The 12,308-nt window shown below is 38.5% G+C and overlaps 1 protein-coding gene across 7 annotated transcripts in view; it reads right to left on the bottom strand.

The window, feature by feature from the left end:
• The window catches only part of LOC134205449 (TOX high mobility group box family member 3-like), a 344,232-nt gene extending 335,754 nt beyond the window's left edge, over positions 1-8,478 (bottom strand). For 2 of the 7 annotated variants that reach the window (XM_062680697.1, XM_062680698.1), the window contains exon 1: positions 7,474-8,316. The gene's annotated coding sequence lies outside the window, so the exon portion shown is untranslated. Of the gene's footprint in view, positions 1-7,473 lie in introns of all 7 variants that reach the window. The other 5 variants (XM_062680694.1, XM_062680693.1, XM_062680704.1 and 2 more) reach the window with 5 other exon arrangements.
• Between the last annotated feature and the right edge of the window lie 3,830 nt (positions 8,479-12,308).

The raw sequence follows: 12,308 nt of genomic DNA, 5'->3' as shown, positions 1-12,308 counted from the left end.
TTTATTCCTTTGAATCTTTTTCAAATAAACTAATTACTTTTATGGATATTCCAATGTACAGATTTGATCGTCGTAGCTGACTTTTAGTCTATAGTACAGTCGCTATTCGCTGGTTGGGCCACGACCTCGACCCAACTAACGAATTCGGTTTTTTAGTTGGGCCAACTGACAGCCATTTGAACACGTGTATCACAAATGATGTCCAGAGACAGCCAATCCTGTTTTCCGTGTTTACATTGAATTTTGATGTACGGTTGCTTTTTGGTAGGGCCATGACCCAACCAGCGGAGGCCCAACTAAAAAGTGGCCCAAGTATTAAAATCCCAACCAGTGAATCCCGACTGTACCGTTTTTACTGTAGCGAACTTGGCGGCTCAGATGGCAGAAAACATTCTATGTTGTCTTTAAATGATAAAATGTGGCATCTGATCCTGTCTGTGATTTGATCTTATGTTTTTCTTGCTAGAGATTTATTTTGCGCTATAACTTGTCGTAGCAGATAACTAAGGGTTTCTCCGAAAAAAAAAATCGATGAGATTCTGAGCAGCATCCGCTCGAGCTTCTGAGCAAAATTCGTTCACGATTCTAAACACAATTTGTCTGGAATTCTGAACAGAATCCGTTTGGGATTCTAAACAGAATCCGAATGAGATTCTGCAAAGAATTCATTTGGGAATCTCAACAGGAACGGATCAGAATTTTAAACAGAATCCGTTTTGAATTTTAAAAAGAATCCATTCGCGATTTTCAACAGAATTCCGGTAGAGAAATCGGGGCAGACACCTTTCGGAGTTTGTTCGGAATTACAGTCTACAAAATAGTAGTAGTCTGTGTAGGCACTCTATGTACTATGTACCGCTACTGTTCCGTTATCTACTGTGGTATTTTGCTATACAGAATCCACACATAATCCAGTTTCAGATATTCATCTCATCGTGGGTCCATTGCGTCCATTTGTCCATATGATGAATCCAATGATCGTTGTTTTGTTCGAATCGGCCTTTTTATTGAGGTGCGTTGGAGAAATACCTCCGAGCAGAGCAGATTTGTCAGTCGTCATCAGGCAGCCGTGAATCGCTGGTATTCGGAGGTAGGGAAACGCTGGTTAAGGTAAAACCTGTCCTTATACTGTTTTGCTCTAGGTTTGGTTGATCGTTAAAATTTATTGGGACGCAGAGCATCCTGAAGTATTGTCCGGATCGATTCTCAAAATTCTAGAACGTTTATTAATGCTTTGCGTAGATATTCGATTGCATATTATAAAATCATCACGAGAACTATACCAAACCCCCCCACTTCCGCAAAAGTCAATCAGGCCTGGGAAAGGAATTCAACCCAGCGATAGTGTAGATCAAACTAAACAATTCATGTGAAAGAGGAAAGGAGAGCAAGTTGACGCCCTCCAGCTGTAGTTAAGCATTGACCATTGGGAGGGATGCGTCTTGAAGCCCCTCTACCAGAGGAAACACGTATCCAAAGGTGGGTTTTACACCTCGGTTGGAATGCCCGGGTGGCCATTGATGACGACTAAATTTGGTGATATAACGCTTCGTCTTTGAGGAAACAGACGAGAGGTTATCATCGCTAAAACAAATAGATTTATTGGGATTTGTGTTTAACTCTTTCCTTCCCATGGTAGCTGTAGAGCTCCATCAAATTTTGCACCTTCCAACATTCATCGAATTATTTCAACAAAAAAAGCAGTATTTGACACAACTTTATGGTTTCATTAGGCTGCAAATATAATCAATTTTGTGTAAAAATAGTTAAACTATTGAAAACAATCAAGTAACTATTGATTTACAATCAAATACTTTTTTTTTCGTTTTCTACTAGTTTTAGCTATGCCAAATAACTTTTGTTCTAGCATTGTTATCATAGGTGATTCCTTCCTATTGAAATCTTTGAAAAAAGACGTGGGAAAGAGAGGGTTAAAATTGCCGAAGAATTCCGTGATCCATTGTGTCTTAAAGCATTATATTACGCGCTCGTTCGATCCATACTAGAATTCGGCATGATTGTGTGGTGCCAATTTCACTCTGTTTGGGTCACAAGACAGGAATCCGTCCAAAGAAAATTCGTGCGCTGCGCTGCGCCCCACGGTCTCTCTCATGGAATAACCCGGAAACTCTTTCTCCATATGCCAACCGTTGTCGACTGCTAGTCATCGATACGCTCGAAAACTGGCGCGTTATGGCACAGGCGACTTGCCCTGCCAAAGTTTTGAATGGAGACATCGGCAGTCCTGCAATACGGGGTCAACTCGGAATCTACGCTCCAGCACGGACTCTGCGCTCTAAAAATTTCCTTTATCTCGACTTTCGTTCCGTCAACTATGGAATACATGATCCGATCTATGTCAGCGCGTTTCAACGAATTTTACTCACTCTACGACTTTAACGGCATCACATCATCTGGCGGAGTCTGTTAAGACTAGGATCCCGAAGCGATGGGCAGGCCGCAGTTTCGGCCCAAAAAACACAACATTGCTTGGACCCGTAATGCTGGGTAGACACCTTAACGTGCTGTGTTACGGGGTAAGATCTACCACGGTTACATTGCCAGCTACAGGCAAATCCTGACCCAACGATTACCTTTCTCATTATCCAACTCCGTGGTACTTATGAGGGTGTCGCTAAGTCGGTGGCCTCTCGTTAAGTAAGTACTACATCAACACTTCCTTCCTCTCCCTAGTTACGGTGAAGATAGTCGTGGCCAGGAGTAGTAATCCTCATGCTTTTGTTATTTTTGTTTAAGACTGGAATCAAGGACTACTCCCCTTCTTGATTTCTGGTAGCATTCTAGATAAGGATCTCAAAAGTAAAACATGAGTATCACTAGTATCCAATCTACGAATTACACCGTAACAATGCTAATGCTAATGCCAAAAAAAAAAACACAACATTGCTTGGGTAGACAATCCGACACCGTTAAGTTGCTACCTTGTCTCGAAATGAAAACGTCGGTGTAGCGTAACAACTCAACAACCAACCTTCAAAGAGCCTTAGTATTGTCTCATTTCTTGATGTGTCTCCCGATGAAGTGATTTATATGGGCTACGAAGGAATTCTAGCTCCTCATTCCGTACCAGTGGATCTCGTCCTGACGCCGATGCCGACTACCGCACGCAGGCTCGGGCTCGCTCCAATAAGGAAGGGGATCTTTGATTCCCGGCAGGAGTAGTCATGAAGTGCCCTTGCGACACATAGCCGCCTGTACGTGGTGGCGAAATAGCAAGATGCTTGTCTGAGCGCAGACGCGACAGGTGTGGAAGAAGGCGAGACCGGAGGCGATCCGAACTTAGCTGTTGAATGTTAGAGATGGGACGTTGCGCAGGTTGCGGTATGAAATGCAGGGGCTGTCTAAAACGGCTTGCCCGACTCGTAGACGAATATCCCTATTGCTGGTTCTGTAGGGCTTTGAAAGTGTTCGGATCAGGTGGACTCTGGTATAAAAAGTCTATATTTACAAATTGGAGGTGATGTCACGCTCGGTTAAAGCGCCGTACATGTTTACAGTTTTAAGGGTAGGAATGGGATGTTTCCCTAAGAGGTCGTACACATATTACGTAATATTTTTTTCTGAGTTTTTCGAAACTCCCTCCCCCCGTTGTAAGATTTTGTCGCACAAATTATTTTTTAAGTATATGGTGGGTAAGAAAATTACTCCTCTCCCCCTAAGTACTTACGTAATATGTTTACGGCCCCTAACTTGATGCACAGTTGTTGCCTCAATCGACAAACATGTCTGCGCGCGCGGACAGCGTATTTATCTTCCTTAAGGCGTTTTTAAAGACGTCTCATAGACCGGCAAAGTCAAAAACAATGTTTTTGACGTATGAGCATGGTCTTCACTATTTTTTTTTATAAATTGCAAAAAAACATCACTCTGGCAAAAGCTGATGAATAGGCCATGTGATTCTTACAGACATTAACCTTGATTTGTCTTACTTGAGTCGGTTAACCCGGGCTTTCTCACAGTTCGAAAGCCTTTTTTACCTCAACCTTTTTACCTCAACAATTCTATCATTTTGTCTAGTCGTATTACGTCACTAATCAGTTTTTTTGCTGATTTAAATAGGAACATTATGGCATAAAGGTTTGCAAATTTTGTTGAAATGATTTTTACTTTATGTAGTTTCAGAGAGCGAACAATGGCGCTTTATCCTAGGCACAAAAGCCAGCGCTTTTTGAAGCAATGTCGCTCCTAACGTCGCCGTTTCATAATATACCCCCTGAATGTGGAACGATTGGTACGGCTGACCCCGTCTCTTCCTTTCGTGAATTCAGAACTCTTTGTTGATTATAACTGAATAATCTGATTGCTGGTGAGATATGAATTATCTCCAAATTCCAAGCGATGGGCCTGGCCGTTTTTAAATTTGTGTCATATCTATCATATGATGCAAATATTTATGCTGATAAGAAAATGCTGGAAAATACATCCAACATTCTTTTTCAAAACTGGCTGTGTATGTAGTAAGACAAGGCAAGTTGAATCACAATTACATTGAACTTTTGTAGTAGACATTGAGGGGACCAGTATCATCGAGCTAAGGTATTGTGCCTTGCAACCAAATGACAATTTCCGTGATTATTTTCCAACGCTCTCAGAGATGTAAAAAATGTATCCGCAGTACAAATAGCACGTGCTATCAAAGCATTCATCGCCACAATCCACCACGTGTCAAACAAACCGTTTCTCAGATCAAACCCGATTATCGAATATTTGAGCGGTGTTTTAGATTTCCTCTCTTCATAGTTTTTGATATAAATGCATTTTAAAACCCGTTCCATTTTAAAGAAATAATTGTAATTGTAATTTGTAACTGTAATTTATTAGTAATAACGTAAACCTGGTAGTTATAAACTATTTTTCAGGTCAAGGAAGATACAGTTATTAATTTTAACAGGTGGGATGAGACAAGGTTCCAACTCGCACACATTCTTGGGTGGAAATCGTTAAACGCTAGGTAGGTGACGACGCCTTATCACTTGATATATATAACACTTGACATTTTAGGGCTCTCTTTCCTGGAAGTATGACGCAATCTATTGATCTTGAAGACAAACACGACGCACCTTTAATTTTCTAACGTGATATGTGAACAGAAAAATAACATAGCATAGAACACTTGCACAAATCGTAGAAGGAGTTACAGAGATAAACATTTCCATGGTCATTGTATAGGCAAAAATATATTCAAATTTTATAAGATATTTTAAATGATACAATAGATATAATGAATGTGTAAAAACAATAATTATAGTCATATATTAAATAATTAAATAACAGTCGACTCTCCATCAGCCAAACAAGTATTATATGATGTAAATAATAAAAATATAAAATATAAAAAGAAGAAACGTGTCAAAACTCCATGTACAAAAAATGTAAGGGTCTTCAGTTGCTGAAAAAGATATGAAGTGAAGTCTCGAAAACACGTTATATAAGCTCTCCTGAGGTATTAATTCCTAAAATATTATGTAACTAGACACAAATTTCACAATTCTGTATGAAATAAGGGCATATACAGATTCTGCAAGGTTCTAATACAAAGAATGTGAGCATTTTATACAGATACTGAATACAATTAATAACAAGGGTTGAGTGTAGGATAAATAACACTGTCTTAATTAAATGATTAAACTCAAATCAGTTTAATAATTCAAAACAAGCCGGGCTTGAAAGTCGTTTTGCTTGTACATTGAAAGGTTACTTGAGTTTCAAGTTTGAGTTTATTCGGTAATTTTGAAAGATCATGAAAATCTGCAGTAAGCGTTGCGAACAAAGGCATAGGATTGCCAATGCGGAGATGGGGAGTTCCATTCTCGGTTCGTTCTATTCTCGATTTACGGGTAGAAAACATTCTCAACTTCCTGTAACTGAAACATATATTTTTGCCTTTCTCGTACAACAATGACGAACCGAAAGGCAGTACGATCATTTCAAAAACGAATTGTTGATGGACGGCCCGGATACCCATAGTGTTATATACCAATCGACTCAGCTGAGCTGATGTCTGTATGTGTGTATGCGAACAAAATTTGTAGGCGCACTTTTTAGAAGTTAGCATTGTCCGAATTACTCGCAACAGGATCCATTCGGCAGGGATGTCTAATTGATTGCTATTGGAAATTGGCCAAATAGGACAATGGGATCAGAATATATTATTGTATGTACGAACTTTCTTCTGGAAGGAGATTATCTATTCATCCCGTGGATTCGTATAAGTGTCTTTGCTTATGAAACCACCCCACCCATTTTTGGCCCTTCATACAGGAGTCTGATGAAATACATACAATAGTGTAATCATGATCAAATCGTTTGTCAGATATGGCCAGTGCTATTGGCAGGTGCCTTGCTACAATAGATGGTAGTATCATCATCATCATCATTCATATTTTTTGTGGGGATTAATCAAGGTTTTTTTTTTCTGAAACTTATGTTCAGTTTTACGCAATTGAACCTTATTTTCATTGAGAGGAAATTTACATGAAAATTCTATACAAAGAAAAACTAAAGTTAGGGAAACTGCTCCTGGAATTCATCTCATGGCTTCGATTTTCATTTCATCAAAAACAAAGCAATGGAAAGCAATTTGATTTGTTTCTAATTTTTGCGATTTTTTTTTCAGCAGTGGCACGCATGTTGACAAAAAAAGCGACAAAATTTTGCGTTTCGCGATGAGATGAATATATGTCCATTGAAATGGAGATCGGGCCAGTTCCCCTTTCCCTTTATAGATGAGTTCTTTTTCATATAATCTGACGAATTCCCCTAAAAAAATGAATTCGTTGGTGAAGTTTTGATGCCTTACTGACAACGAAATTCATACAATGACCGGCATTGAAAAACTGTGAAATGATAACACAACACTAAGCTGAAAAGCAGGTCAAGTTCCAGTTGGAATAAAAAGTCATTGAATTTTTTGAGAATTAATTTGATTCAAATCTGCACTTTCAAAGCAAAGTTGCCAATTTGTTCTTCCAAAAAAAAAAATATTAGTTGACCGTTTGAACATCGATCCAGCATTTATTGAACGCGCAATCATTTTCAACAAATACGCCTCGATGCACAACCGATTTTTTTTAATTCATCAAGCACTGTACACCCAGGTTTTTTTTTACACGGTTGGAATTCATTAATTTCTCGGTTAACCTGAACTTTTACAGCTTTTTAAATACCCCCTGAATTTTCTTTGATTTTTTATGAATTTTTTGGTGGGGTTAACTCGTTGCTTCTTTGTCACTGAAGGTCTTAAACGACCAAAACCAAACCGTGTAAAAAAAACCTGGGTGTATTTGAACGATCGAAACCCCATTCGAGCACAACAAACACACAGCAAAATCCATTTGATCTGGAGCACGCACACCCCTCGTTCGCCCCCATCCCCAACATGCTGCCTTAATCAAACCTTCTTCAGAATATTCAATGCCTAACTGTATGTTTCCTCATCAGCGAGATAATCACCTTTACAGACTGCAGTGCACTGTTACACAAATGATTCACTTGAATCTCATTCCATCAATCACTTTCATATGTATTTTTCTGCTCATTTGTTATTCAACCATCTATCTTTGATTACACCACTGTTTACTATTCACAATACATATGCCACTGTGCCCGTGCATGTGTTATTCACTTCACGTATTGTATATGCGTATATTTTTAATCCAGGACGATGTGTTGTGTTTGATCTGCGGAGTAAGTTGCTCATCAATCGCTGAGGCTGCACTTAAAGTGAAATTCGTTTAGCACCACTCGGCAAAATACCGTTGTTGATTCACTCAAAATAACCTCTTTCTAACGAGTTATGTCACTTTCTCAGCGCTGTGTAAACTACTTCGGTGATGAAATCCAAGTATGTCACGATGTTTGATTGATCTGCGCACTGCATCATTCGCTTTGACACTTGATTAACGTGTTGCACCGCACGTTCACTTTCCGCTAGGATCTGGCGGTGGAATCCTTCGAAGTTTATCACTCAGCTTGCGGCGGCAAGGACACACGGAGAGGGCGAACGGACTAATGCAATTCCGGATGCGCCGGACGGCCGCGTGAGAGGGAAAAAACACTGCGCTCTTGTGCACTCGGCGGACTACGATTTCGTACGTTTTTTCCACACAGCGCCCTCCAAATATAGGAAGCAAACCTCGGATACGTACGGACACACGGTCTACTACGTTACTACACGAACGACGGTCGCTGACCGAATGAAGAAAAAATATATCTGTACAAATATTAAACAAAATAAAACGAACACAGCGGCAAAAAGACTGCCATCGCCGCGGCCTGCTGCTTCGCACACACAGAGAGAAAACTCAGCGAAGTGCCTCAAGAACGGTTCCGTAGCCCGTACTACAACTCCGGGCCAGCGTCCAATACAGACAGCGTTCGCTACGATAGACGACGCAAGAAAGATGTGAGACTCAGCACTCTCTCAGACCTGCCGTGCGCTACGGGGGAAAGTGGTCAAAACCGCTAGGATCAGATCGGTCCGAAATCCAGATTCGAACTCAGACATCACGAACATGATCTTAGAGACCGTGAATTTCTCAACTATTAGAACGCTTGTTCTACAATTAGGAAATCTCAGTTTCGACTGAGTTCGATATTCTTCTATTGGATTACTTGAGACTAGCCATTTTTAGAAAAACTTTCTAGCGATCGCTGTCTTGGAAGCACGTTTAGTTCTGCACGACGTTTTGACCATTTGATGCCGCCCATATCGAGGAAAACGAATTTGTAACACGTTTTCGTTCTAATGATATTTCGATCGTTCTGATCATTTTGTTAAAAGTTAATTTTTAAATATCGTTCATTGATTCCAAGATTATACAACAATATACCAAATAAAATTAAACTCTAAAGTATGTCTAAGGTCGTATACTTTTTGAGACACTTCATTGAATAAACACGTGCTTGCACGAACCGATTTTGTCACTCCCCGATTTGTCTACCTCCGATTTTATGACGTTTTCGACCCGATTTTATCACGTCCCGATTTTATTACGTTTTTCACCCGATTTTGTCAGCCCAGTTTTTTTTTTTTTGAATATTTAAGTCATTCTTTTTATTTTTGAAAATAATACCACAAACAACAATGATTGTTATGAAATAATATTCACCGCCTGAGGTTTATTATAAATCATTTCTGAGTGTCTCGCAAGAATTTTGTAAGCCATCATTAGTGAATGCTCGTGAGATTTGACTGAATGTGGTGATGCAGATGTATCCAAGGCCGGGCGTCCTTCTGGCTTCCAAAAATGTTGGCCAAATTGGCCAAGTAGACGCTGATAAAGCTTTTTCTTTCATGTCTATACTCACAACAACTTTGTAAGAAAAGCGACATGAACTGGATATCTCTATTTTTAGCCACAAGACAGATAACTTCAACATTTTGAGTGTAGCTAGGCGAGTTTTCACAAGCTCGCTTATTTGTTCTGGAGTAACATCACGTGCAATACGCGATAGATATATCCAGATTTTTTTCTTGGGATTGGGTAGGTAGGAAGACTTGATCATCCCCTGTTTTATCGAGAACTAAAGTAGTTTTGTTCTAGCCTATTTTTAGTATAGATCCTCTAGACAAATGACCTTTATGTGGTGAGTTATTTTTGGATTTACAACCTTATTTTTTCTGCAGGGCGATTTGTATGTTTTGATCTTCCTAAAGATTTTTTTTATTGGTTACACAAAATTTGAACAACTTTTCATAACAATGACCAAAGGCTTTCGTTTTTTAACAGCACAAAGCCATAAACATGCTTAATGATCTGTACTGATAAAAACGTCAACATTCCATCAAAGTTTTAGGATATATGGATTTAAAGTTATTGCCTCAATATGGGGGCACTTGTCACCCATACAAAAATTTGGCGAAAAAAATCAAAAAATATAAATCGGTTCTCAGGCTACTCTTATTTTTTGTAGATTTGACAGATTTGATGAAGGGTTGACAGGAAAAAAAAATTATTATTGCGTAAATATCATAGAAAGGGGATCAAGTTTCTCCAAATTTTAAAATTGCATGTGCTGTCGAATTCAATAACAAAACTCGTTCATGTATACGCACAGGGCACAGCAATTCGGAAATTCCGCGTATTTTGAAGGAAAAATATTTTAAAAATCTGAGATAGAGAGGAGTTGTCGACTTTTGTAAAGTTAGAACGAATCTCTTCTTTCAGTTCGACTAAGATTTTCTTTTTCAGCTGTTTTAGCAGCTCCGTGTACTCCGTGGGTACTGAGTTCTTTCTCAATCCCTGCGTCATAGGTATCCTTAATATTTTTGCGCTGGCGAACATCGTTGATGACTATTGAGCATGAATTGCACATTGACTATTGATGACTATTTAGCATAGTCCTCAACCTGCACATTCTCTGATTGATCGGCCACCACCCGATCACACGCCTTTGCATATCGCCCATCACTTTGAAAGGTATTCCCAGCTCGTGTGTGTGTTGTTTAGATGGTATTTATTTATTTAATTATTTATTTCATAACAATTGTCATCTGAGATCTTTTGTCTCAATGACTATAAGGGTAAAATTTTCGTTATCTAATCAATATATAAACATACACATAACATATCAATCATAATACACAAGAAATACATCAATAAAATAAAACTGAACTTAGTAATCTATGGTTGTAGCACCGACAAACTGACGTGAATCTAAAATACCAAGCTTGACCGAAACTTTGAAACGGTCGATTCGAATATCGAGTGATCGCTTATGTCAAATTGATTGTGACGTTTTGCGAAAGGTGGTTCAACAGCTGAAAAATCAACAGCTGTTCGATGTAAACATGACGTACACTCTCAAAATATTTCACTCTATTGCTGCTGCAAATAACTGCAACATATAAAAATGTCTCAGATTACTGGAAATTAACATTAAATTCCTCTTACTTTTTAGATAATACCTAATGTGAGACGCAAATCAATTAAAGTATTTAGGTGCTCCATTTTCGTAGTGAACTTCAATGAATTTTTAAAGGCAGTAAGTGATTACTTACTCAGAAATGAGTGAAGTTTTTTTTAACTGTTATGCGTTTTCTTGCACACACATACATTGAACAGACGATGTGTAAATCATTATGCAGATAGAGTTAGTGGTTGGAAAAGGATTACTGCGGTTAAAAAAAATGAGTACATATGTATGGGCATGCACGTCAGTTTGTCGGTGGTTGTAGTGTCAATTTGTGTCACGAAAGTATGCTGTAAAAACTCTCAGCAGAGTAGCTGGCGATAGATTAAAATCAAAGAGATGGAACACTGCGTTGAAATTGGACGACATATATCGAACTGGATCATGCTGACCATAACGACTGTTTCGAGTACCAAGCTGAATGAAATACCTCCTCCTCAGCGGACGCCTCAGCAACGCATTCAGGATTTTCGCTACGAACATGGCCTCTGCTACACGGCGTCGAACATCTAAGGTATCCAGTCCAAGCAATCGACAGCGGTTTTCATAAGGAGTGAAATGTTGGCCAACATGCCAAGGGAGATTGCGCAATGCAAAGCACACAAACTTTTTTTGCACAGATTCAATCCTCGAGATCCAAGTGGTTTGGTAAGGGCACCACCCGGATAAAAATTTACAGTTCCTTGTATGGTATGATCCATTTGAATTCAATTGGTTGTATGGAAAATAATACAATCTATTGTACTTTTATTGTAGACTTTTCACGGTTGTAAAAATCCTTTATTGTACTTACTTTAAAAATACAATACATTTAAATGTGACCGATACATTCTATAATATTTTAGTTGTTCGCTTATGTTTTATATTGCTCATCCAAAAATTAAACAAATTATAAAAGTATTCCATCTCGGTGATCAGATAATCCGTTTTAAAGAAAATAAAAATATAATTTTAGAATATTTCATTGATTCATTATGTTGATGGAATAACAATTGAAAACAATAAAATAACAATAACTTTCATTGTTACATGAAAATTCTACCGATTTTCAAATATATGTTTTAATTGCAGGTCTTGAAATATTCATGTTCTGATCAATTTAAATTTAAAAATTCAAAGGAACAAAATCTTTCACTTTTAATTTTACTTGGAGAATGACTTGATTTAGATGAGCGTGTACAATTTTGTTTGTGATTAGTGAGAAGACGAAGTAAACGAAGTGTTCCTTTTATAATCGTCTATCCGGTACAAAGTTAGTACGCTTTTTATATCGAAGTTGGATTTTCTCCAGATACAGATCCAGATCCAGATACAGATTTTCTCCCAACTTCGGAAGTATTGCGCTGGATTCGTCTAAAGATGCGCTTAACACC

The sequence above is a fragment of the Armigeres subalbatus genome, chromosome 1 (genome assembly GCF_024139115.2).
Source record: "Armigeres subalbatus isolate Guangzhou_Male chromosome 1, GZ_Asu_2, whole genome shotgun sequence".
NCBI lineage: Eukaryota > Metazoa > Arthropoda > Insecta > Diptera > Culicidae > Armigeres > Armigeres subalbatus.
This window is presented reverse-complemented; position numbering and strand designations above follow the sequence as displayed.